Source organism: Bos javanicus, chromosome 17, assembly GCF_032452875.1.
Source record: "Bos javanicus breed banteng chromosome 17, ARS-OSU_banteng_1.0, whole genome shotgun sequence".
NCBI lineage: Eukaryota > Metazoa > Chordata > Mammalia > Artiodactyla > Bovidae > Bos > Bos javanicus.
In genome coordinates this window covers 71,358,535-71,382,269 of record NC_083884.1, presented here as the reverse complement: position 1 = coordinate 71,382,269, position 23,735 = coordinate 71,358,535, and the positions used below count along the sequence as shown (strand labels likewise).

The 23,735-nt window shown below is 58.2% G+C and overlaps 1 long non-coding RNA gene across 2 annotated transcripts; it reads left to right on the top strand.

The window, feature by feature from the left end:
- The first annotated feature begins 1,198 nt into the window (after positions 1-1,198).
- LOC133229139 (uncharacterized) lies at positions 1,199-23,405 on the top strand. Of its 2 annotated transcripts, none has more exons than XR_009730487.1 (2): positions 1,199-1,298; positions 23,045-23,405. It is a non-coding gene; the product is annotated as an uncharacterized LOC133229139 (long non-coding RNA). The 2 variants fall into 2 exon arrangements; XR_009730488.1 differs by having other exon boundaries at positions 1,199-1,307.
- Positions 23,406-23,735: the final 330 nt, after the last annotated feature.

Below are 23,735 nucleotides of genomic sequence, written 5' to 3'. Positions count from 1 at the left end.
TCCCCTCCTGATACCCCATCCCATCAGCACAGAGGAGACTGGGCTTGGGGACTCTCTGGTCCTGAGATTCCTCTCCGCATGTGACTCCCCCCTCCTGGGGGGAGCAGGCACCCTGTGTGAGGAGGGTGGAAGCTTTTCAAGACCCCCAGCTTTTCTGTCCCAGGGGGCTCTGGCAGGGCCTTGGGAGCTGGAATGAGCTGGAATCTGGGCCAGTGGGGGTTTCCCTGGTGGTAAAGAACCCGCCTGCCCATGCACGAGGCATAAGAGACGCGGGTTCGATCACTGGGTCGGGAAGATCCCCTAGAGGAGGGCATGGCAACCCATTCCAGTATTCTTTCCTGAAGAATCCCTTGGACAGAGGAGCCTGGTGGGCTACAGTCTCTGGGGTGGCAAGGAGTCGGACACGACTGAAGCGACTTACCATGCACGCACGCGGGGTCAGGGGTCAGGGCCGCGCTGCTTACCTGCTGTGTGACCTTAGCCAGGTCACACCCCCCAGGCTGTGAAAGGAGAGAACAGTCTTCCCAGACTCCGGCATCCGGGTCTTTACAGACGTGCCTGTGAGCTTTGTGACTCTGGCTCTGTGGCCGCTAGAGGGCGCTGTCCGCCGGGCCCTATGTGCGTGCACGCATGTGAGCATGTTCGCATACGTGTGGGCATCTGTCGGGGGCGCACGGTGCGGGGACACGGGCACGCGGTCAGGAACGCAGCCGGGACACCTCCACGTGGCCCGCGAGTACCGTCAGGTGGGGGCTGTGGCTCCGCTGTGTGGGTGACCCGCCCTCCCCACCGCGAACGTGGTGCATAGTGACCGCCTGGCTGGGCTCCTGAGCTCAGCCATCCTGCCCCCGGGTCAGCTCCCGACAGGCCCAGCTCTAGGCCCCAGGTGTGGACCGAGGCCCCCAGGCCCCGGCCTGTGAGATGGGACCTCCGTCTGGGGGGCTCATTCTGCTCCCGGAGGCCTGGCAGGCCCCTCCTCTTTGGCATTGCACACCCTCGCATTGGGGTGGGTAAGCACAGTACCCCATGCCTGTGGCCCCGTGGGAGCGGCCTGCTCAGGGAGCCGGAGCCTCAGCTACAGGGCTGTCACACCGGGCTGCAGAGGAAGAAGACGGGAGCGAGGCCTACAGGAACCTAGCCAGGCCCTGGCCCACTGAGCCGACAGGAGCCTGGCCAGAGGCCTGCACAGGACGGGGTGGGGGGGCTGGGGGTGGGGGGGTGGGGGGGTGGGGGGGGGGGGGGGTGGGGGGTGGGGGGGTGGGGGGGTGGGGGGGTGGGGGGGTGGGGGGGGGGGGGGGGTGGGGGGGGTGGGGTGCTGGGCCCCGTGGCCTTGACTGCAGATCCCGAGGGCTCCTCAGCTTAGAACGGCCAAGCCTGAGTCTTGGGGGTGCAGGTCAGGGGGCTTGACCCTGTCCGAGTTGAGGGGGCCCTCAGGGCCATCATGGGTGGGGGACAGCCCTGGGCCTTGAGTCCAGCAGCTGGGCTCACAGTGTGACCCTGGCGAGTCCCTTGTGCCCTGTGGGCCTCCGTTTCTCCTGTGAAAGCTGGGTGGTGGCCCCCGATCTCTAAGCCCCCCTTCCTGGTCCCTCAGTAACCCCCACCTCCCCCACTGACTTCTGAGTCAGCCAGAGAGAGTAGCCAGGACCCCCGATGGACCTGCTGAGCCCAGACTCTGAGATCAGGGCCCGGTGGGTTGGGGAACCAGGTCCCGCTCCTGGAGGTCCTGGGGCTGGGGGCCTCCCCTCCAATCCCCCCCTACCAAGGCCAGACTGGGGTCCCCGGCCTCAGAAGCTGAGGAACCAGAGGGGCCCGAACCCCTTCCTTTGGCCCTGACTCTGGGGACCACTGACCAGGCCTCCTGTGTCCTGGCACAGCTCTACCCGTGCGGACCTCGCAGAGCCCGACCAACAGCCCACTGACCTCGAGGTGCTTTCACAGCCCCGACCCCCAGCACTCATGGCCTCCCAGCGACCCCCACCCCCCACACTGCCAGAGCAGCCAGGGGCCAAGATCACAGCCTGGAGCTGTCTCTTCTCACTGGGGCTCCCTGCTGCCAGGAGACAGAGCAAGCGGAGGTGGAGGGGAGTGGTCCGGGGACACCTTGAGGAGGGGGCTTCTGGCCTGGTTCAGGCCCAGTGGGTGCTCCCAAGAACTGGGAAGAGGCCTCGGGGCCCCTCTCTGCGCCCCGCCTCAGAGCAGAGCAGGAGTGAGGTGGGACAGGTTGGGGGCAGCGTCCTGGGGCCGCTCCCCGTCCAGGCCGTGCGGTCCCTTCCCTAGGACTCAGGGGTCCTCCTGGGCTCTGCGGGGTAGGCGGTTGTGCGCTGTCTTCCCAGAAGTAGGTCTGTAACTTGCTCTCAAGGCCTTAGACAGCACGACCTTCCTGCGGGGAGGGTCCACCCCAGTCGGTGGTGGGATTCCTGCCTGGGGATGGAGCCGGGAGTCTGCTGTGTGGGACGCTGGGGCTGGAGGGACCCAGCTGGTGTTGTGAGAGCAGCAGGTTCACAAGTATGACAGCCGGCTCACCACACCCATGTGGGTGTGTGGTCAGTGACCAAGGATGGTGTCTTCCGTCCGTCTGTCCCCTCGCTCGGTGTCTTAGCGTCTGTCTATCCATCATCTGTCTGTATATCTCTCTGTCTACTGTTTGTCACCGACCTATCCCCCATCTACCCAGCCTTCTGGGTAGATCTCGCAGCCTTCTGATGTCTGCGTGAAATGTGAGGTCCAGCCTGGAAGGACACCCCAGGTGCACCCGGCGTGATCTCCAGGCTGTGCTGGGAACTTCCATTCTTTATACTTTTCCCCTGTTTTATTTGTGGAGAACCTGTGTACTTCTTTTTATAATCAGGGAAATATTACGCTGCCTCCACTTTTGAAAACAAAACCAGTAGGAACAGTGGACAGTGACCGGCCCTGGAGAGGCCCCTGCCTTGTCCCCAGTGCCGGGGGCCCCACTCTGGGCGGGCAGGTCTGCTCGGCAGTGACCGGCCGGCACGCAGCTGTGGGGCAGGGGGCCTCCCGTCCACGGGGAATGCAGCGCTGGGCAGTGTGGGTGGGGTCAGACGCAGTGTTGAGAGAAGGAAGACACACACAGCCTAAACTTAAAAAATGTGTTTTTCTTTCATGTTGCAGCACAGTGGATTAGCACTGTGTTAGCTTCAGGTATGGGGGGTCGTTGGAAGGGCTGATGCTGAAGCTGAAACTCCAATACTCTGGCCACCTGGTGTGAAGAACTGACTCATTTGAAAAGACCCTGATGCTGGAAAAGATTGAAGGCGGGAGGAGAAGGGGACGACAGAGGATGAGACGGTTGGACGGCATCACCGAGTCGACGGACATGTGTTTGAGTGAACTCCGGGAGTTGGTGATGGGCAGGGAAGCCTGGCGTGCTGCAGTCCGTGGGGTCGCAGGGTCGGACACGACTGAGCGGCTGCACTCGAGTTTCAGGTGTACACCAAAGTGATTCAGTTATGCATGTACAAGTGTCTGCTCTTTTTTCAAATTCTTTCCATTTAGATTATTACAGAATACTGAGCAAAGTTTCCTGAAACACAGCCTAACTTTATTATAAAGTCCAAAATCAGATGAGGTTGAAACATGGTGGGTTTAAGGGCAGAAACAGAAGCCATAAAACTCTAAGGAAAAGTAAAGGACCAGTGGACTCGGGCTTCCTGAGGGCCTGGCTGCATTCTGAGCCTGTGAAGTGCATCAATGGGAAATTCACGTCACCTAAAACTCACCATTTACAAAAAATTCTTTTTGGCCACTCCATACAGCATGTGGGATCTTAGTTCCCCAACCAGGGATCAAACCCACGGCTCCTGCAATGGAAGCAAAATCTCACCCACTGGACCACCAGGGGGTCCCTAGAATTTACCGTTTTGAAACGAGTGTTCACGGTGTGGCACAGCCATCGCCACCGCCATGCTTACTTTTTAAACTTCACAGAGACCTTTAATTTATTTATGATGTGGTTTTTACAGTTTACAATGAAAACAGGGTTAAAATAGAAGGCAACCCGTCAAAGTGTTAGAGGCGGCTCTTCCGGGTGAAATGCCCGGGCTGCGTTGTTTTCCTCCTGTTTGTTTTTTTTCACGTTGTTTACGGAGAACAGTTGTTATTTTAAAACCAAAGACCAGGACCCATAAAGGCTATTTTAAGAGAAACTCAGAAAACAAACAAGGTGATCCTCCCTGACGTGGGGCTCACAGCAGAGTCCTTGCAGCTCAGCCCCACCCTGTAGCCCCCAGCCAGGTCTGGAGCTCGGGGGGTCTCGGAGGGCCCTGCACCGCTCTGCCAGGACGGCCCTCAGACAGGACACCGGTCTGTCATGGGCTTGGCAGGTCCCTTCCTGGATTATCTCCTCCACATCACGCCCGTGTTTGATGAACTCAGCTTCCCTCTGTCTGGGCCTCTCGTTGGGTTGATTTTTGTTAGCACAGCTCATGAACCAGAGCGCTGCAGGTCCCCTGGGAGCGTGGGTGCGGTGTTTTGCCACCAGTCACTGCCTCTTCCTGTCTCAACTTGAAGCTAAGTCGATTCAGTCGTGTGCGACCCCGTGGACTGTAGCCCGCCAGCCTCCTCTGTCCGTGAGGCTTTCCAGGCAAGAATACTGGAGTGGGTTGCCATTTCCTTCTCCAGGGGAATCCTCCTGAACCAGGGATCTAACCCACATCTCTTATGTCTCCTAAAACCAGCCGGCGGGTTCTTCACCGCAAGTGCCGCCTGGGAAGTCCCTTTCAACTTTTAAGTTACTGGTAAAGTCCGCTTGTAACAGCCTTGAGAGACAGATTTAAAAAGTAAGTTGAAATTCCTCACAATCCTACTGCTGAATCCGACAGGGTCTCCGGTGGCCCTTCGGCCGTGCCCTCGCCCTGGACAGGGAGGGCACCGTGCCGGACTGAGTGCTGAGTGCTTGGCTCTCTCCTCCCCACCGAGTCCTCCTGGGGGAGCTTTGAATCTCGGTTTTTCCTTAATGAGGGTCTTGGATTAGATCAGTGAGGGGAGGGACGTTCCTGGCGGTCTGGGTTAAGACTTCGCCTTCCAGTGCAGGGGCTGTGGGTGCAGTCCTGGTTGAGGAGATACGATCACACAAACCTTGCAGCCGAAGAAACCAGAGCATAAACCAGAAGCAATATTGTAGCAAATTCAATGAAGGCTTTAAAAATGGTCCACATCAAAACAAAAACCTTTTAAAAAAGATCAGCGTGGTTGGCCCTCCACAGGCCACGGCCGCTTTTCTGCTCAAAGCTCTGGACCTGTCCCCCCACAAAACACATCTTCACAGACACACTTCGGGGTTCCTCGAACCCCTGGGTCAGTGTCCTGGACACTTCCCGGTCTCCAGGGCTCCTTGCTGCCAAGACGCGGGATTGGGCCTCTTCTTTGGGACCCCAGATCCATCCCTGCGCCCTTGGTGGGTGCTGTGCTGAGTGCCTTCCCGAACGATCCCCCTGAATCCTCCCACAGCCCTGAGCGGTCATCGTGTCCACCTCCCAGAGGAGGACAGTCATCTGCCCAAGGTCACATACTTGGAAAAGGGTGGAGCCAGGACTGGAACCCAGGTCTGTCTGGGCCCCAAGTGCAGGCTCTTCCCACCGCAGATGTCATCCAAGCCTGGGGTCGGAGTGCAGGGGCCCCTTAAAGGGCCTGAGTGTGCCTGAACAGTCTCTCGGGCTTCTAAAGCATCTCCACGCAGTCTGTCCTTCCCGCCGGCCTGTGAGGTGGGCAGGGCAGGGGCTGGGGTCCTCTTGGCCTGCAGGGGGCAAGGCTTCGAGGCACTGAGGAAATGGCCAAGGTCACACCAAGTCAGGACCAGAGCTGGGTTTGGAACCTGGGTGTTGAGTTCAGCTGCTTTCCACAGAGCAGCCCGGGGCTGAGGGTCTATGTTCTTCATGACTACGGCCTACCCACATACTCAACTGTCCATTCACGCATCTGACTACTAACCTGCTCATGAACCCCCGGTCCAATAACTCATCTACCCACCCAGCCACTGACCCATCCACCCTCACAGCCTTCATCCATCCATCTAACCACACACCCACCCATCCACCCACATATCCAGCAGTCGTTCACCTGCTATCCCATCCATTCACCTACCCACCCAGCTATCCATTCATCCACTCACCCACCCAGCTACCCACACAACCGTGCACCCCCAAACCTACCCACTCATCCGCCCTCCCGTCTCATCTCCCTTCCTTCCTTCCCACCCTCGTTCAAACTCTTTGCCGAGAGCCTTGAAGCGGTCAGGCACGGGGCTGGGGGTGAGATGCCTTGAAGCGGTCAGGCACGGGGCTGGGGGTGAGATGCCCGGGGAGGGCGGTCAGGCACGGGGCTGGGGGTGAGATGCCCGGGGAGGGGCTGCGCCTCCTCCTTTGTGCAGGGGGTCGAGGAGTGGGAGCTGAGGCAGGAGACTGGCAGGCTGGAGAGATGGCTGTTGACTTCCTGCCTGTTTGAACTCACAGTCACAGTGCCAGACCCACTGAATTGGGCTAAATACCATATTTTTCTGGGGAGAGAGTGTAGAGCGAGCGACTGAGGCGAGCTCATGTCATCTACAGGGCCGCCAGCTGCAGGACTTTGTGTGTGTCATGCTCGTTGCTCAGTTGTGTCCGACTCTTTATGACTTCATGGACTGTAACCTGCCAGGCTCCTCTGTCTGTGGAATTCTCCAGGCAAGAATACTGGAGTGGGTAGCCATTCTCATCTCCGGGGGATCTTCCTGACCCAAGAATCAAACCTGAGTCTCCTGCATTGCAGGCAACTTCTTTCTTGTCTGAGCCACCAGGGAAGCCCCTTAAGTGGAGGATCTAAATAGAGTGTTTAGGAGTATAAGAGAAAGGAAGGACGTCTATACAAGATCCTTCGGTTCCTGTAACTACGACTAGAGTTAACAAGCCCTGTGTGAGTGAGTTGCCAGTAATTATTGCTAACCTGTTTCTTTCACTCACTGAGCCAGGTATCCTGTGAGACGGCATACTTACCTCCTCTTCTGCATTCCTCGGGATGGAGCTGTGCGGTGGCCTCTAGGACTACCACATCGACCAGGTCAGACCCAGGGACAGAGGATTGCTGAGATGCACTGAGAAGTTTGTCAGCCTAGGTCTTCACCCACACAGACTGTGCTGTCGTCTACCACGTAATTCTTCCTGTCCAAAGAACTGGTTAAACGCTCCTGAAGCGTATTCTGGTCTGCTTCAAAAAGTGCCTCTTTCCTTTATAAGTTCCGCCAATCCTGGACTTTGTCCCAGGCCAGTCTACTTTATTTGGGGGAGAGGTTTTTTTGGTCTTTTTTGTTTTAAACTCTGCAGAAATTGCTTACACGTTTGGTGTGCAATGGCTCACTCTTACGGTTTTAGCTGTATTAAAAGGGGCTGCTTTTCTTTGTTTTTAAAGCTTTTTGGACGTGGGTCATTTTTAAAGTCTTTATTAAACTTCTAATGTCGTTTCTGTTTTATTTTCTGGTGGTCTGGCCATGAGGCCTATGGGTCTTAGCTCCCCTACCAGGGTCCAACCCACATCCCTTGCACTGGACGGCAAGGTCTTAACCTGTGAACCACCAGAGAGCTTCTGAAAGGGGCTGCTTTTCTCCAATCCTCTTTGCTCCCTGCCTGCTGGTGGGGATTCAGCACCCCTGCAATAGCCCTGTCTGTTCTTAGAGGCTCAGTAGCCTTTCTGCCTGGGTGTGGAGCTGGGGTTGTAAGAGAGCTTCATGGATTTGGACATGACCTACGACTCAGAGGTAAGACTCCATCTTAGCGTTGTAATGACCTCTTTCCAACAACCACCCCCACCACCCTGGACCACTGATCAGGAGAGATGATTCTCTCTCTTATCATCAACGTGGTCAGTCCCAAACTTGCACCCGGCCTGTCATAGATGTAGCAGGGAAGCAATAAATATTTGTTGAATGTTAAGTGAATTGAAATAACACAAGTGAAAAAGAAAACACTTAAAAACATGTGTTTTTATAATTACACAGTAAACATATAATCATTGTAGAAAAAAATCGAAAGAGTGGCGAGGGCCAAGTGAAAACCACCATCCCTGGTATGTCCACCCGCCCGGGTAGCCCCAGGTAAGAGGTGCGGACACGGATGGCCCTGTAGACACAGAGACACACGCTCATATGCTGGGTCTTGTCTTGTGACCTCTTGGGGATGATGTTATTTTCACGATGCCATTCAAACCTTCTACCACACCATTTTTAGAGGGTCGTTCATCGTAAATCAGTTCACTGCTTTGTTTTCTGATTTTGAAAGTGTCACATTCTTCGAGAAATGAGAAGGAACAGGCGCGCATAAGGAAGAAAATAAACACGTGGCCTTGCTTCCAGGGGGCACTCAGCGTGTTGGTGTGCACGCTGGCAGTCTTTTCTCTGTGACAGTCATGGCCTTTTCCCAAAGGTGGGCTCAGATAAGACCGCCTCCCATCCCCTGTCCCTGTCCCCGTCCCCTACGGTGGAACCCACCCACGGCACGTCTCCGAGGCCCTTTGGGGCTGTGGACGTTAGGCTGTGTGGACATGCTGCTGGTGGGGACCCAGGGCTGGGCAGCACGTTGTCCCTGGGTCCCGGGCCAGTGAGGAGCTCCCAAGGAGCAGGGCTGCTGGGCCAAAGGGCAGTGCGTCCCGAGGCCATGGACAAGGGGATACATTTCCTGCTGAAGGGCTGGACTGCGTCTCCCTGGGGCCCCTTGGAGTCATGGGCAGTGGGGAGGCCTCTGCTCACCCCGTTGCCCACCCATGGCTCAGTCTGCAGCCAGGAGCGCCTGGGGCTGGGACGCCGGGGCTGGAGCCCCTCCCTGCTGTGCTGACGGGCTCGGTGACCCTGCCGCCCCCTCCCTGGGGCCCTGCTGACCGCGGGGGCCACCCCGGCCAGTTCTGAGATTCCCCTGGGGTCCAGCCCTCCAGGATCCCAGGACCCAGGATGGCAAGGATGTTGAGGAGGCAGCTAGGGGGCAGCATCAGGCCCAGACCGGGGCTGGGCAGGGGCTGGGCGCAGGCGGGTGGGGGGGTCTGCACACCCCCACCTGCGAGCTGCACAAACATCTGACAACGTCAGCCCTGAAACTGGCCTGTCCCGCCGCGCGGGCCACACCTGGCCCTGTTTGTCCCCCGTCCCACGCCCCGCCGACCGCGGCTCGGTTTCTCTTCCCCTTACAGCTCCCGGCTGGCACCCGCAGTTCTGGTTTCAGCCAGGGCAGGGTTAACTTTAGCCTGGGGATTCCCAGGGGCAGCCAGCTGCAGGCAGAGCCTCACCCCACCCGCTCCCTTCCCTGCTCCCACCTCCGGCCCCACTGCCCCTTCAGGCCCAGGGCCTGGCTGCCCAGCTCCCTGGCCCAGGAATCTAATGGTCTTCCTGATGCTTCTGGCCTGCAAGTCCCACCACCCGCTTCTCCCCAAGCAGAGGGGAAGGCTGAGGCCAAGAGAGGGGAAGCGTTTTGCCCAGGGTCACACAGCACGGCAGAGGCAGGCCCTGGACAAGGAGCCCAGGAGGGGACGGAGTGACTGGGGTGGGCGAGGGTCACTGGGGTCCAAGCACGTCACAGGCATCATCTCCTTTAATCCCCGGCTCCCCTTCAGGGAGACTCACTACCCGCACCCCTGCCCCTGTGTAGAGGGAACTGAACTTGGAGGAAGGCACGTGGCCCCAGGTCACGTCTGAGAAGGGCTGTGGGTGGGAGACCCCCCCCCACCCTGGGGTCTGGGCTCCTCTAGGCCCTTGGCCACCAGCTCCCGGCTCCTCCCGGCTGTGGGGTAGGGGGTGGCCAGGGGGTCCACGCTTGGGCCTCCCATCTGTCCCCCAGGGCTGGGATGATAGAGGCGGGGGTCACCCGTGGGGTGTCCAGGGCCTGGCAGAGGGCAGCCCCATGGAGCCCCTGTGTGGCCTCGGTTTCCCACCCTGCAGAGGGGAGGCCCCAGGCCGGGAGAGGGGACCCCAGGGGCTGGCTCTGACCTGCTCGCCGGGATGTTCGTCATCTGGGCCTCGGTTTCCCTCCCTGTGGGATGGAGCGATGAGCCCGCTGGGAGCCTCCCGGAAGGCAGGAGTGGCTCCGCCTGGGAACGTGTGTCCCATGTTTCAGCGGTGGTTCGGGACACGGGGCCACTCAGTGGCCTCAGGGCGCAGCTGCCTTCTGGACCCATAGGTCTGGTCAGGGCTCGGCCTTTGGGTCCTTTGAGCCCCGTCCCTGCCCCTCTGCTGGGTTCCCAGGCCTGGGACACCCGGGGCCTCTGTGCTCACCGAGCATAGCACAGCGCCGTCCACCCTGGAGAACTCCTGCCCCCCTGCCCCCCAGGCCTCCCCGGGCCCCCTCCCAGCATCCTCTGCTCGCCCCTCTCTGCCCTGGCATCCTGTCTGTCTGAATCTCCTTCCTCCCCAGGGCAGGGCCCAGTCACATGGCACCGCACTCAGGGATTTCTGGGTGGTGAGCAGGATGGCAGGCCAGGCGGGAGACGGGAGCCCAGGGTCTCCGAGGGGGAAGGTACTGCAGTGGGGGCCTGTGTGTGCCAGTCGAGGGGTGCTCAGCCCCCACCTGGGTGCCTTTGCTCATGCCAACCCCCCAGGAGGCCTTCCTTCCCTCTGCCCCTCAGCCCTGGGAGTCCAGCTCCTGGGCCTTGTTTTGGGGTGCCTGAGGCTGCTGCTGCTCCCAGACCCCTTCATCTGATCCCCCAGGACCCCAGAACCCCCCGGCTCTTGTCTTTCCCACTAATGTTTCCTGACGGAGGGAAGAAGCATTTCTTGACGGCGCTGTGGGCTCCGGGCTGGGCATGGATGAGGCTCCCTGACTTAGCTTCACCCCCAGGACTTGACCTGGGCCCACAGGGGAGGCCAGGGCGCTGGGAGTGGACAGCAGTTGCTGAGCCGACTGACCGCGGCTGGGGCAGGCAAGGGCCACACTCTCCAGGCTCGCGGGTGGGGGCACCTGTCCACCGGCCACTGTCTCTCTGTGTCAGCTGACATGGTGTTATGGCTGTGGACTTGCAGGCCTGGCCCCTGGCTTCCTGGGGCTGGGGGACCCCCTGGCAGCTCCCCTGAGAACGAGCTGGTGAAGTCCCACCGGTGGAGGGATTTTTTTGTGTGTGTTTGGGGGTGGGCTCAGGAGAGCGTGCCGGGTACTTGTTCCCCACCTTTTATTCCTATGAGGACCACGGAGCCCTGGAATGCCGGGACCTCTCTGATTGGAGCCGGACAGGGAGGCAGGGAGGGCAGGGGACATCAGGGAGACCTGTACCTGGGGTGAGGGGGGCAGTCTGCTCACCCGCAGCCAGGCGGCAGCTGGCCCCCCACGCTGGCCTGTCTGTCCCACCTCCTGCCCCCCCGTTGCCCTCAGCGTCTCGGCCGAGCACGGGGGGCAGGCTGGGCAGGGCATGGGGCGCCCTGTGTCCACAGCCCCCCTCCTCCCGTGGTGAAGCAGGCACCTTCCAGGTCTGACTTTGGCCTTGACTGTGCCGGGCCTGACTGGCCTGGGATGAGCAGCTGAGGGCCGCATGCAGGCTGGGTTCCCGGGGAGGCCTCAGGGAAGCTTTCAGATGGATGGAGGGAAGGGTGATGGTTGGACGGATGGGTGGACAGACGGATGGATGAGTGACTGGCCATCTGAGGTCCCGTCCCCTGGAGAAGGACCCTGTGAGGCCTCGTGGGGAATGGATGAGTGACTGGCCATCTGAGGTCCCGTCCCCTGGAGAAGGACCCTGTGAGACCTCATGGGGAATGGATGAGTGACTGGCCCATCTGAGGTCCCGTCCCCTGGAGAAGGACCCTGTGAGGCCTCGTGGGGAACAGCTGTGCTTCGAGTCACCGCATTGTTACTCCAGATGCACCAGGGCTCCCAGGGCAGTGATAGTGAGGGTCCCCATTTTTCTCCCCATCCCCATACTTGGCTCAGTCCCTCCCCACAAAGAGTCCCAAGTGAGGGGCGGCAGGGGAAGTGTGACCGCGGTGCCCTAGGCCAGCCCCAGCTCCTCTGTGTCCCGCGGCAGCCTCAGCTCTGAGCCTGGCACTTAGATGGGCTCCTGGGGCCCTGAGAGGGGCCATGACCTCCAGGATCCCAGACACAGGATCGTGGGATAAGAGATGCTGCTTCTGATGGACGTGGTCTCAGGCGGCCAGGCCTGGACACAGGGGCCTGGGCGGCCTGGGTGCTGGGATGTGGGCCTTTCTCCAGCTGGGCTGGTGGAAGCTTCCAGAACTGGAGCAACCCCTCCCCCCACCCCGGGGAGAGGGAGGCACCTGCTGCCAGGGCTGGGCGGTCGGTCGGGGTTTCCTGGCTATTTCGGGTGTCAGGGCCTCTTGGTTTCGCCAGGCCAGCTGCGTGGGGTGAGGGTGCGGGGCCCGTGGGGAGCCCCGGGGGTGCTGGCCTGAGGCTGCTGGGCCCCAACAGCCCAGTGCCAACGGCGACAACTGTCAACCCCAGAGACCCGCAAACGTCCATTTTCCACCTGACCGTCCCTCCTGGGCCCCCAGGGAGCGAGGCGCCACTGTCACCGGCCCAGCTGCACAGAGGGCACTCTGGCCCCCAGCCCCCAACCCAGAATCAGGGCTGTCCCGGCCCCTGGCCGCCTCCGGGCTCAGCTGTGGCCCCTGGGGCAGCCTGGCAGGGCGCCCGGCCATGCCCTGGCTGTTTCTCCAGGGGAGCACTCGCTCTCTGCATGCTGTCCCCAGTCGGGAGCCCCCAACAGGGCTGCCTTACCATCGCCGAGGTCCCTGCAAGCAGTGGGCGCTCAGGAAATCACTGCTGAGCCGGGGCTTTGCTCTGGGCCCTGGCCCACCCGGGCCTCACCCACTCGCCCTGTCCACCCGGGCCTCACCCACTCGCCCTGGTCCACCCGGGCCTCACCCACTCGCCCTGTCCACCCGGGCCTCACCCACTCGCCCTGGTCCACCCGGGCCTCACCCACTCACCCTGTCCACCCGGGCCTCACCCACTTGCCCTGGTGCACCTGGGCCTCACCCACTCACCCTCGTCCACACTAGTGCTGGGCTGGTGGCCCGTGTGAGCAGAGACACTGCGGGTGGCTCACAGGTGGTCTGGGGTCCCACGTCTCTCAGAGAGCTGCTCTCGGCTGGCCCACGGCAGCCTTTCTGTCCTCCTTAGGGAGCCCACTGGGGGTCTGGCCCAGGCTTCTCCCTCCTCCCCCGATGTGTACCCAGGAGGCTGGGTGCTGGATGGGCAGGAGTTGCCCGTCCTGGTGAGACCCGAGAGGGGGTGCAGGTGCTGGTGACCAGCACAGTCCCGGGCATGGGATGCTCAGTGGACACCAGCCCTGACGTCCCCGGGGCGGGGAAGAGGTTCCCAGGCCAGGAGCTGGGGAGCAGGAGGGACCTGAGGGGGCGAGATGTGGCCACAGGAAAAGAGTGTCACCATGAGGGGGCGGCCTGTGTGCAAGCACGCGTCGGTGCCCTGGTGGGTCATGCTGACCATCAGCTGCTCTTTCCCGGGAGTGGGCACAGGGCCTCTGCTGGACCCAGCCCTGCCCCCCCAGCCCCTGATCTGTGGCCGCCCTGAGACATTCTCCCTGAGTCCTGCCAGGTTCCCTGGGGACAAGAGCAGGTTTCCACACAGGCGGATCTGTCACTGGGTGGGAAATGGTTAGGGCTGCACCCAGCCTCTCACGGGCTGGGAGGGAATGGACTCACTCCAGGGGCTCCGGTCGAGGCCCACGGGGGCCAGGAACTCCACGGCGGCCTCACACTCGATGGGGCTGCACAGGGTCTGCCCAGCTGACTGCGGGGTCTGGTCCTGGCCTTGGGCCCCACATTTTAACCCATGAGAAGGAGTGTCAGTCACTCAGCAAACGGTTACCCTGAGCTTGGACAACCCCAGTTCACCGTCCACAATGGGACGTTTCCAGGATTGGAAGTCGCTCAGTCGTGTCCGACTCTTTGCAAACCCATGGACTATATGGTCCTTGGAATTTTCCAGGCCAGAATACTGGAGTGGGTAGCCTTTCCCTTCTCCAGGGGATCTTCCCAGCCTAGGGATCGAACCCAGGTCTCCTGCATTGCAGGAGGATTCTTTACCAGCTGAGCCACCAGGGAAGCCCACCCCACCATCTGTTTTGTAAACAAGTTCATTTACACCCCCGCTGTTAAAAATCATGCCAGCTTTGTACACACAGTCAGAACTCAGGGAGCCCGACTCTTCCAGCTCCATTTTTCTTTCTCAAGATTGCTCTGGCTCTTTAGGATCTTTCTTGTTTCCCTGAAACTTGTAAAACTTTTTGTTCTAATTCTGATTCTGTGAAAAATGCCGTTGGGAATTTGATAGGGGTTGTACTGAATCTGTATGTTTCTCTGGGTAGTATAGTCATTGTCACACTATCGATTCTTCTCATCCAAGAGCGTGGTATCTCTCTCTCTGTGTCGTCTGATTTCTTTTGTCAGTATTTTATAGTTTTCTGAGTACAGGTCTTTTGCCTCTTTAGGTAGCTTTATTCCTAGGTATTTTACTCTTTTTCATGCCGTGGGATGGTTTCCTTAATTTCTCTCTCAGATCTTTTGTTGTCAGTCTATAGGAATGCAGGAGATTTCTGTGTATTAATTTTGTATCCTGCAACAAATTCACTGATGAGCTCTAATAGTTATCTGGTAGCATCTCTAGGATTTTCTGGGTATAAGTGTCATGTCATTTGCAAAGAGTGAGTTTTACTTCTTCTTTTCCAATTTGGATTCCTTAATTTCTTTCTCTTCTCTGATTGCCATGGCTAGGACGTTCAGGGCTGTGTTGAGTAAAAACGGAGTGAGTGGACATCCTCGTCTTGTTTTTGATCTTAGAGGAAATGCTTTCAGTCTTTCACCATTGAGCATGTTTGCTGTGGGCTTGCCACGTATGTGCAGAATCTAAAAAAGTGGTGTAAATGAACTTGTTTACAAAACAGAAATAGAGTCGCAGATGTAGAAAACAAACATGACTACCAATCGGCGGCGGAGGGGGTGATAAATTGCGAGATTGGGGCTGACACGTGCGCACTGCTATATATAAAATAGAAAACTAATAAGGACTTTCCGTACTGTTCATGGGGTTCTCAGGGCAAGAATACCGAAGTGGTTTGCCATTCCCTTCTCTAGGGGGTGCTGGGAAAGACTGAAGGCAGGAGGAGAGGGAACGACAGAGGATGAGATGGTTGGATGGCATCACCGGCTCGATGGACATGAGTTTGAATAAGCTCCAGGAGTTGGTGATGGACAGGGGAGCCTGGCGTGCTGCAGTCCATGGGGTCACAAGGAGTCGGACACGACTGAGCTGAACTGAATAAGGCCCTACTGCGTAGCACAGGAAGCTCTACCTGACACTCCATAATGACCTGTATGGGAACAGAATCGTAGGAAGAGCTGGATATATGTGTATGCGTAACTGATTGACTTTGCTGCGCCACAGAAACTCACACACCACTAAATCAACTCCATCCAACACAAATTAATTTTACCAAATCATGGACTTGTCAAGACACGGGCGTGAGCTGGGAATGTAGGGGAAATACAGGAGGCAAGTCTACCCCCTGGAGCCCCCACTGGGCCCGATGTTCTGGAGGAGGCCGTCACTGGGAGACTCCTGGCCAAACAGGATCAGCTTTGCTGTGACCCCAGGTCGCCAACTGGCTTTTCAGAAAAACGGGTCCAAAGACCGGCCCTGCTGGGACCCACTACCCTCTGTCACATCACTGAACCTGTGTCCCTGAGACCCACATGCAATCCCTCCTGGTGACCTCAGAGAAGCAGGGGACCCGGGCCTGACCGGGCGGAGGACAGCGCGCTCTGAGAGATGCGGACTTCGTCTCTCTGCGTCCGGGTCACCGGCCCAGAGGGCACGGCTGCTGTTATTGGAAAGCGGCCGGACCCTTGTGCGGGGTGTGAGGGTCTGTGTCTCCCGCCAGACGCAGGGACCATGCTGGGCTCGTGACCACTGTGGGGTGAAGGACACGTGTGCCCTGCCCAGGTTTGGCCAGGCTGTGCTCTCCCGTCGACTCTCAGGGGGTTGGGCAGTCGGGAGAGGCACCCAGCTCAGCTCGGCAGAAACTCCTGGGCCCTCCCCCAGGGCCCAGCAGTCACTTCTCCTCCCACCTCCCCCCACAGCCCGAGGCTATTCTAGGCCTCTTTCCGGCAGTGGAGGAAGTCACAGCCCCCCTCCCCCACCCAACTCAATTGCCTCTCCCTGCCTTGGCCTCAGCAAGCAAGCCCGGGCCAAGGGTGCTGCCCAGCGTGGCTCAGCGAGGCAGGGCAGGGCCAGGCCAAGCCCCCTCTTCTGACCTGACCCTGGGGCCATGAGCTGGGACCGCTCAAGCCAGTGCTCTGGGGCCTTCAGTCCGCAGAGGCTGCGCCAGCGCTTGGCTGAGCAGGACAAGCCTGGTGTGTTTGAATTTGGTCAATCTGCCCTCTGTCAACTTAAAAATAAAAAGCACAGCGTGAGAGTTGCAAGTTTCATCTGGGACAATATGAGGACTGTGGCCCAGGAGATAGCCCCTCAGATAGCTCTGAGAAACTGCCCCGAAGAGGCAGGGGGAGAAAGGCCAGTATATGTGTGATTTCGGTGAAGGGGAAGACATGCAGCCGAGCACGTATCTTTTCAGATTTCTACCAGTCTTGAGAAGCTTTTGCCAGGCACGAGGAGCAATCATCACCATGAAGGATTTGGTACTTTTCTAGATATGAGGACATACAAGAATTGGGCTCATAAAGTCAGTCTAACTCTCTGAAGACCCCCTGCTCCCAGCACAGAGGGCCTCCTTTCTGCTTTCCGCCCTGAACTCCTTTCGGCGGGTGTTGAGGGTTGGCAGCTGCAGCAGCGTGTGCTTTAATCCTTGTAGAAGCAGGTGGCGAGTGCCCACGGCAAGCGCCAGTTTGTAGCTGACACCTCTGAAGTGGGCAACGACAGCCCTGATGGACCTGGAGCCTCTGAAGAAGGGATTCACAGGGCCTGGAGCCCATCTCAGGCCTGTTCGTGCTGCTCATGCCACCTCTCCAATGGACTCTGAACTCTGTGTTTAGAGCCTGTGGAAACCTCAGTAGAAGGAAAAGACCCCCTCTGGACAGGGGAATCTTGAAGATCACATCCAGGTTACTCATCGCCTAAGAGAAAACATACTCTAATCACCCCTGCCTCCAGACAGGTCATAAATTCTTTCTGTGTCTATCGGAGTGCAGTCTTATTGATTATTAACTGTTTGAACACCTAACACTCGAATGATGGGGTTATTGCGATTGTATTTACCCTTCCTTGGTTTATGTAAGTCTCAAGGAAATTGGGGTGGTGAGTTCAGACACGTACACACAGGTATTAAAGATTTTCACAAATGCTGGTTGGGGTCCTCGGCTAAGAGGAAACTCTGCCTTGGGCCCGCCGGTGTAATAAACTTCGCTCCACTATCTGCATTGTCCTTCTGAGTGAGTTTGTTTCCCGGAACGCATGGCTATAACACCTCCTTGAGGGGTGAGATGGGGGCAGAGGTCAAAGGGGAAAGGAGAGAGGTGAGAAGCTGCTGCGGCTTTGAAGCAGAGGGGGAGGGTTGAGCCGAGGACTGGGCTCATCTGGATGCTGGAAGGTCTCGGTTCTCGGTTCACGATTGCTGAAGCCCAGCTTGAAGGATTCTGAGCACAGCTTACTAGCACGGGAGCAATTGTATGACAGTTTGAATAGTCTTTGGCGTTGCCCTTCTTTGGGATTGGACACTGACACTGACCAATCCAATGAAAGCTGACCATTTCCAGTCCTGTGGCCCCTGCTGAGTTTTTCAAATTTGCTGACATATTGAGTGCAGCAGTATGGGCTTCCCTGTGGCTCAGCTAGTAAAGAAGCCACCTGCAATGTGGGAGACCTGGGTTCAATCCCTGGGTTGGGCAGATCCCCCGGAGAAGGGAAAGGCTACCCACTCCAGTGTTCTGGCCTAGAGAATTCCATGGACTGTATAGACCATGGGGTTGCTATGTCGGACATGGGGTTGCTCAGTCGGACACGACTGAGCGACTTTCACTTCTCGAGTACAGCACTTTAAAAGCATCATCTGTGAGGATTTTGAATAGTTCAGCTGGAATTCCATCACCTCCACTAGCTTTGTTCATAGTAATGCTTCCTACTACTTCAAGCTAGCCTTCAGCAGTATGTGAACCGAGAACTTCCAGATGTACAAGCAGGATTTAGAAAAAGCAGAGGAACCAGAGATCAAATTGCCAACATCCATTGGGTCATAGAGAAAGCAAGGGAATTCCAAAAGGACATAATGTAATACTTCTGCTTCACTGACTATGCCAAAGCCTTTGACTGTGTGGGTCACAACAAACTGTAGAAAATTCTTATTAAAGACATGGGAGTACTGGGCCATCTTACCTGCCTTCTGAGAAACCTGTATGCGGGTCAAGAAGCAACAGTTAGAACCGGACATGGAACAATGGACTGGCTCCAAATTGGGAAAGGAGTCCGTCAAGGCTGCATATTGTCACCCTGCTTATTTAACTTATATGCAGAGCACATTATGTGACATTCTGGGTTGAATGAATCACAAGCTGGAATTAAGATTATTGGGAGAAATATCAATAATCTGAGATATGCAGATGATACCACTTTAATGGCAGAAAGTGAAGAGGAACTAAACAGCCTCTTCATGAGGGTGAACGAGGAGAGTAAAAAAAACTGGCTTAAAGCTTAACATTCAAAAATCTAAGATCATGGCATCCGGTCCCATCACTTGATGGCAAATAGAAGGGGAAAAAGTGGAAGCAGTGATAGATTTTTTTTTTTTAGGGCGGGCTCCAAAATCACTGTGGCCGGTGACTGCAGCCATGAAATTAAAAGATGCTTGCTCTGTGAAAGGAAAGCTGTAACAAACCTAGACAGTGTATTAAAAAGCAGAGACATCACTTCGCTGACAAAGATGAGTGTAGTCAGCGCCATGGTTTTTCCAGTAGTCATGTATGGATGTGAGAGCTGGACCACAAAGAAGGCTGAGAGCCAAAGAATTGATGCTCTCAAGTTGTGGTGTGGAGAAGACTCTTGAGAGTCCGTTGGACTGCAAGGAGATCAAGCCAGTCAATCCTAAAGGAAATCAAGCCTGGATATTCATTGGAAGGACTGATGCTGAAGCTCAATACTTTGGCCACCTGATGCAAAGAACTGACTCACTGGAAAAGACCCTGACGCTGGGAAAGATTGAGGGCAGGAGGAGAAGGGGACGACAGAGGATGAGATGGTTAGACGGCATCACCGACTCAATGGACATGAATTTGATCAAATTCCAGGAGATGGTGAAGGACAGGGGGGCCTGTCCTGCTGCAGTTCATGGGTGTGCAAAGAGTCGGACAAGACTGAGCGACTGAACAACAAATAGCAGAGGCTGGAAAAAACCCCCGGAAGGAGCTCAGCCTGAGATGCCTTGAACTTCTCCTGTAGGACTCATTTTGTACTTCTGCCCCCTGACCTGTAAGAATAAATGTGTATTGATTGCTTAAAGCCTGTGTTTGGGTGACTCATTATAGCCGCTAATGCAAGAGCCAAGGGACAGAGCCACCAAGGGACACCCCGAGCCCTGACTGCAGCCTACCTTTCTAGCCCCCAAGTGCAGCAGGAGGGGGGCACCGCCCAGGGCCCCAGCATGGAAGGCTTCTTTGGGGCCCATCACACCCCTCGTCGTCAGAGCCCCTGGATCCCCCAGACCCTGGGGGCCTCACAGAGGGAGTGAGTCCTGACGTCATAGTGGAAGGGAGCAAGTGGCCAGTGGACAAGCCCCGGGGAGGTGGCAGGCGCCTTCCTGGGCCTCAGGCCTGGGAGAGCAGCCCTCTCCTCTTTGCTCCCACCTGGCAGAGGTGGGTGGTGAGTTGGGGGACAGCTTGGGGGCCCGGGGACACCCAAGGGATCTCAGGCAGGGGTGGGAGAGGCCTTAGGTGTGCTGTGTGTGCAGGGTGGTGGGTTTTTGTTCCAAGGGCCCACCCTGGGTGCAGAGGCAGGAGGGGCACCTCCCATGGGCCAAACCCAGGGACCGTTACTGTGTAGCCGTCGCCCGGCCCCAGATGGAACCCGAGACGGGAACATGGTGGGCTCCCTGTGCAGGGGCAGCCGTGCCAGCTCATGGTCTTCGCCCCGTCCCGAGGCTGCCGGACCATCACCTGTGTGTGTGTGTGTCAGAGCCTGGCTCCCGGCAGGGCTGAGGTCTCCAGTAAAACATGACCCCACTTTTAACTGCGGTACAAGGTGCCTGGCTTCGGCACAGAGACACTAGCTTCCCTCCAGCGAAGGCTTTGTTGCAAATCTCGGAGCTTCCGAGGCGCCTCTTGCCGCCTTCCTTAGGAGCTCAGAGCTCATCTCTGTCGCGGGCTCAAGCCTCCTCCAGGTGGGTCTTTCATGCAACCGTTTTCCTTCCTGGCTTCCTTCCAGCCTCTTGCACCCCTGAACCTGTCGTGGGGTGGAGAGCTGAGACGCACCCTAGATTTAAGAGCCTAGGACGCTGACAGTGCTGCAGTGGCCTGGCCCCCGTGGGTGGTCCAGGCCTCGGGGGTGACAAGGAAGACGTGGGGGTGGGCAGGAGATGAACTGGGCAGCGAGGGAGGGGGGCGTTCCAGGGGCAGGGCCAGGGCAGGAAAGAGATGACACAGTGGTGGCGGTGGCGGGGTCGCCGTCTAGAGGGTCTTGAGCAGGGCAGGGAGGGAGGGCTCATCTGGATGGCACCAGTCCAGGAAGGTGGAGGGGTGGGCAAGGCCCTGAGCTGGAGGAGGAGAGGGCGGGTGGGGGTGGGTCCCAACCAGTCTCCCAGAGACGCTCCCCCACCCCGACACTGTAAGCTGCTCCCCTAGAGGTATTTTCCTCCTTGGTGCCTGGGTTTCCCCACCCCAGTTCCAGAATCCTGGAGAGGTTGACGATTAAATACGGGACAAGGAAAAACATGAGCAGAGAGCGGGGTTTCTGAATGACAATGAGGACGTTTTATTGCAAGTTGATTGGGTGCAGGGAGAGGGCTGGGGTGGGCCTGTGGACCCTCCTGGATCCCGTTAGGACCCAAGCCCTAATCTCGGGAGCTCCGGGCCCCCCCCCGCCGCGTGTCACTCTGACTCTTCAGGGTCACATGTCCTGTCCTGTCTGCATGACTTGCCCCCGGCCTGTGCTCCCTGCAGCTGCTGGCGTCGGCGGCCATGACCTCTCACCCCGCCTGGGGCATCAGTCTGCAGTGATCACGGTCCCCGCCAGACCCCACTTACTCCCAGGGTCCCCACACAGCACGTTCATCTGCACTGGGGTCGGGTCTCCTCCCTTTTGGGGAGGGGGTTTCTTGCCTCACAGTCTCAGAAGGTGAAGCATCCAGGGAGGCAGCTCAGACATTATCCGGAGGCCGCGGGGAGCCCAGGGTAAAAGGGCCCGGGGGCTGGTGGTGGACTAGCCTGCCGTCCCATATTGCCTGCCCCATCTGGATACTCTCTGGGCTTTGCTGGGTGACAGTGAAACTTTCCCTCAAGGAAACGTGAAGAAGCCCAGAGGGAACAGGCTAAAAGGGGGAGGGTTACAGGCCTAGGGCGACGGAGACCTCAGCCCCAGATGGGTAAGAAAAACACAAGAATCTACCCAGTTGTCACTCCTGACTCTGGAAAGCTGGAAAGGGGAGACTCACCCCGGATGGCCAGCTGGGTCCCTCCACCGAGCAAACACGCACAGTGACACAGCCTCGAGCATAAACCCTGCCGCCAGCCCCGCCACCCCCGGGGGCCCGCCTGCAGCTGCACTCGGAGCCCCAGGGCCGCCCCCCTCCCGGTCAAAGGGGCTGGTTGACCCTCCGGGCGGGTGAGGGGAGCGACCCCTCCCGTCCTGTGAGTTCACCCCTGGGAAATGGGGCGCCGGCCATCTCCAGGCGGGGGAGGGGCAGGAGGGACGGCTGGGTGTCACACCGGGTCCCAGGGAACTTCTCCTGGAGGAGGTGGGGGCTCCTCTTGAGCAGCTTTGGGGGTCACCCCGGTGGGAGGGTGAGGAGACGGTTTACAGCCCGGAGGGGATGGAGCTGTGGTCTCCGCAGAGTGAGGCCACGGCGGATTCTGGAAGCGCCTCTGGTCCTAGAGATGCATCCAACCAACATGGCCGTGTTTGCAGTGACCCGTGTGTGTGTGTGTGTGTGTGTCTAACGGTGCTCACGTGTGGTCCCGTGGGAGTGCCTAGCACAGCCTATCCGTGTCTCAGCTCCCATTCTGAGCTCCTAAGAAAGCGCCCAAGGTCAGAGATGAACATGCCACGACCTCCCTAACCTGATTCTGGGCTTGAGCTCACGGAACACATCAACCAAAACGGGCACTTGGACCTGAGATGGTGCTGGGCTCCGTGGTGGGCTGAGTTCTAAGGGGTCGCAGAGCAGAGCTGGGCTGGTCAGAGACCTCGAAGTCAGCTGGGACCCTCCTGACACGCAAGTGGGAGGAGGGCGACCTGGGGGAACTGTGAGATGAGTGACCAGGGTTGGGGGCTTGCTGGTCCCCTGAAGAATGTGAGGGGGAGGCCTGGGGGAGGGGCAGAGGGTAGTGGCCTTGGAAAGGTCGAGTCGGGGGGAGTCTTGGCTGTGACGACTGGGAATCACCAGGGTGGGGTTTCAGCCAAAACACGCATGACTTCAGGGGGGTCATCATCTAAGTGGACAGAGGGCCGCTTGAGCAGGAGCAGCTTCCAGATGTGATTGCTGAGCACCCAGTGGAGGGAGCCGAGATACTGCCCTGGGCCCGTGGCAACCAGAGTGTGTTGCCGTGACCATCAGAGCCGGACACAGTCCACACAGAGGAGGAAGCATGGCGGCTGATGGGGAGGGTGGACAGACTTCCACTCCTGCAGTGGTCCCATCCCCTGTTCCAGAATGTTCTCTGGGGGATTCTGGATGACAGTGAAATCATCCCTCCCCAAACCCCCAAGCTTCCACCCTCTCTCCTGATTCCCAAAGGCTAAGAGGATTTGTTTCCTTTGAAGATAACTGAGCTCAGGGCACCAAATGTATCAACAAAAATGAGCAGAGAGCATTCATTTCTGAATGACAATGAGGACATTTTATTAAGAGCTGATTGTGTGCAGGAGGAAGGTCTAGGGGGAACCAGGGTGGGAGGGTAGAACTTTCCGGGGTGGGGGCCCAGGGCCCTAAGAACACTCTGAGGGCTTCACTGTCTTCGTCACGGTGCTCCCCTCGTGCGTGACCTCGCAGCTGTAACTGCCTTTCGATTTCCAGTCGCTGCCCGTCAGGCTCAGGTAGCTGCTGGCCGCGTACTTGCTGTTGCTCTGTTTGGAGGCCCGGGTGGTCTCCACGTTGCGGGTGATGGTGCTGCCGTCTGCCTTCCAGACCACGGTCACGCTACCCGGGTAGAAGTCGCTGATGAGACGCACCAGGGTGGCCTTGTTGGCGCTGAGCTCCTCCTTGGAGGGCGGGAACAGGGTGACCGAGGGTGCGGACTTGGGCTGACCTGCAAAGTGGGCGAGGGGAAGAAGACCACAATCAGAGGTCTGGTGCCCGTCATGGGAGCCCCTGAGTCTGTGTCACAGGGGGACACAGGATCCTTTGAGAGCCCAGCAGGACCCCAAGTCCAGGCACCACTGTGAGCCAGAGGGCCTGTGCCAGGGAAGGTGGGTGGGGTTTTCTCAGGCACCTCCCCATCTTCCTGGGAAAGCCTGAGCCTGGACCCCTGCCAGCACAGTCCTGAGTCCCCCTGGTTCTTGGTTTCCCACACAGACATCTGACCCTCACTCTCCTTGCCTTCCCGTCTGACGGTTGATGGGGGTCTACCTGGGGCTGGC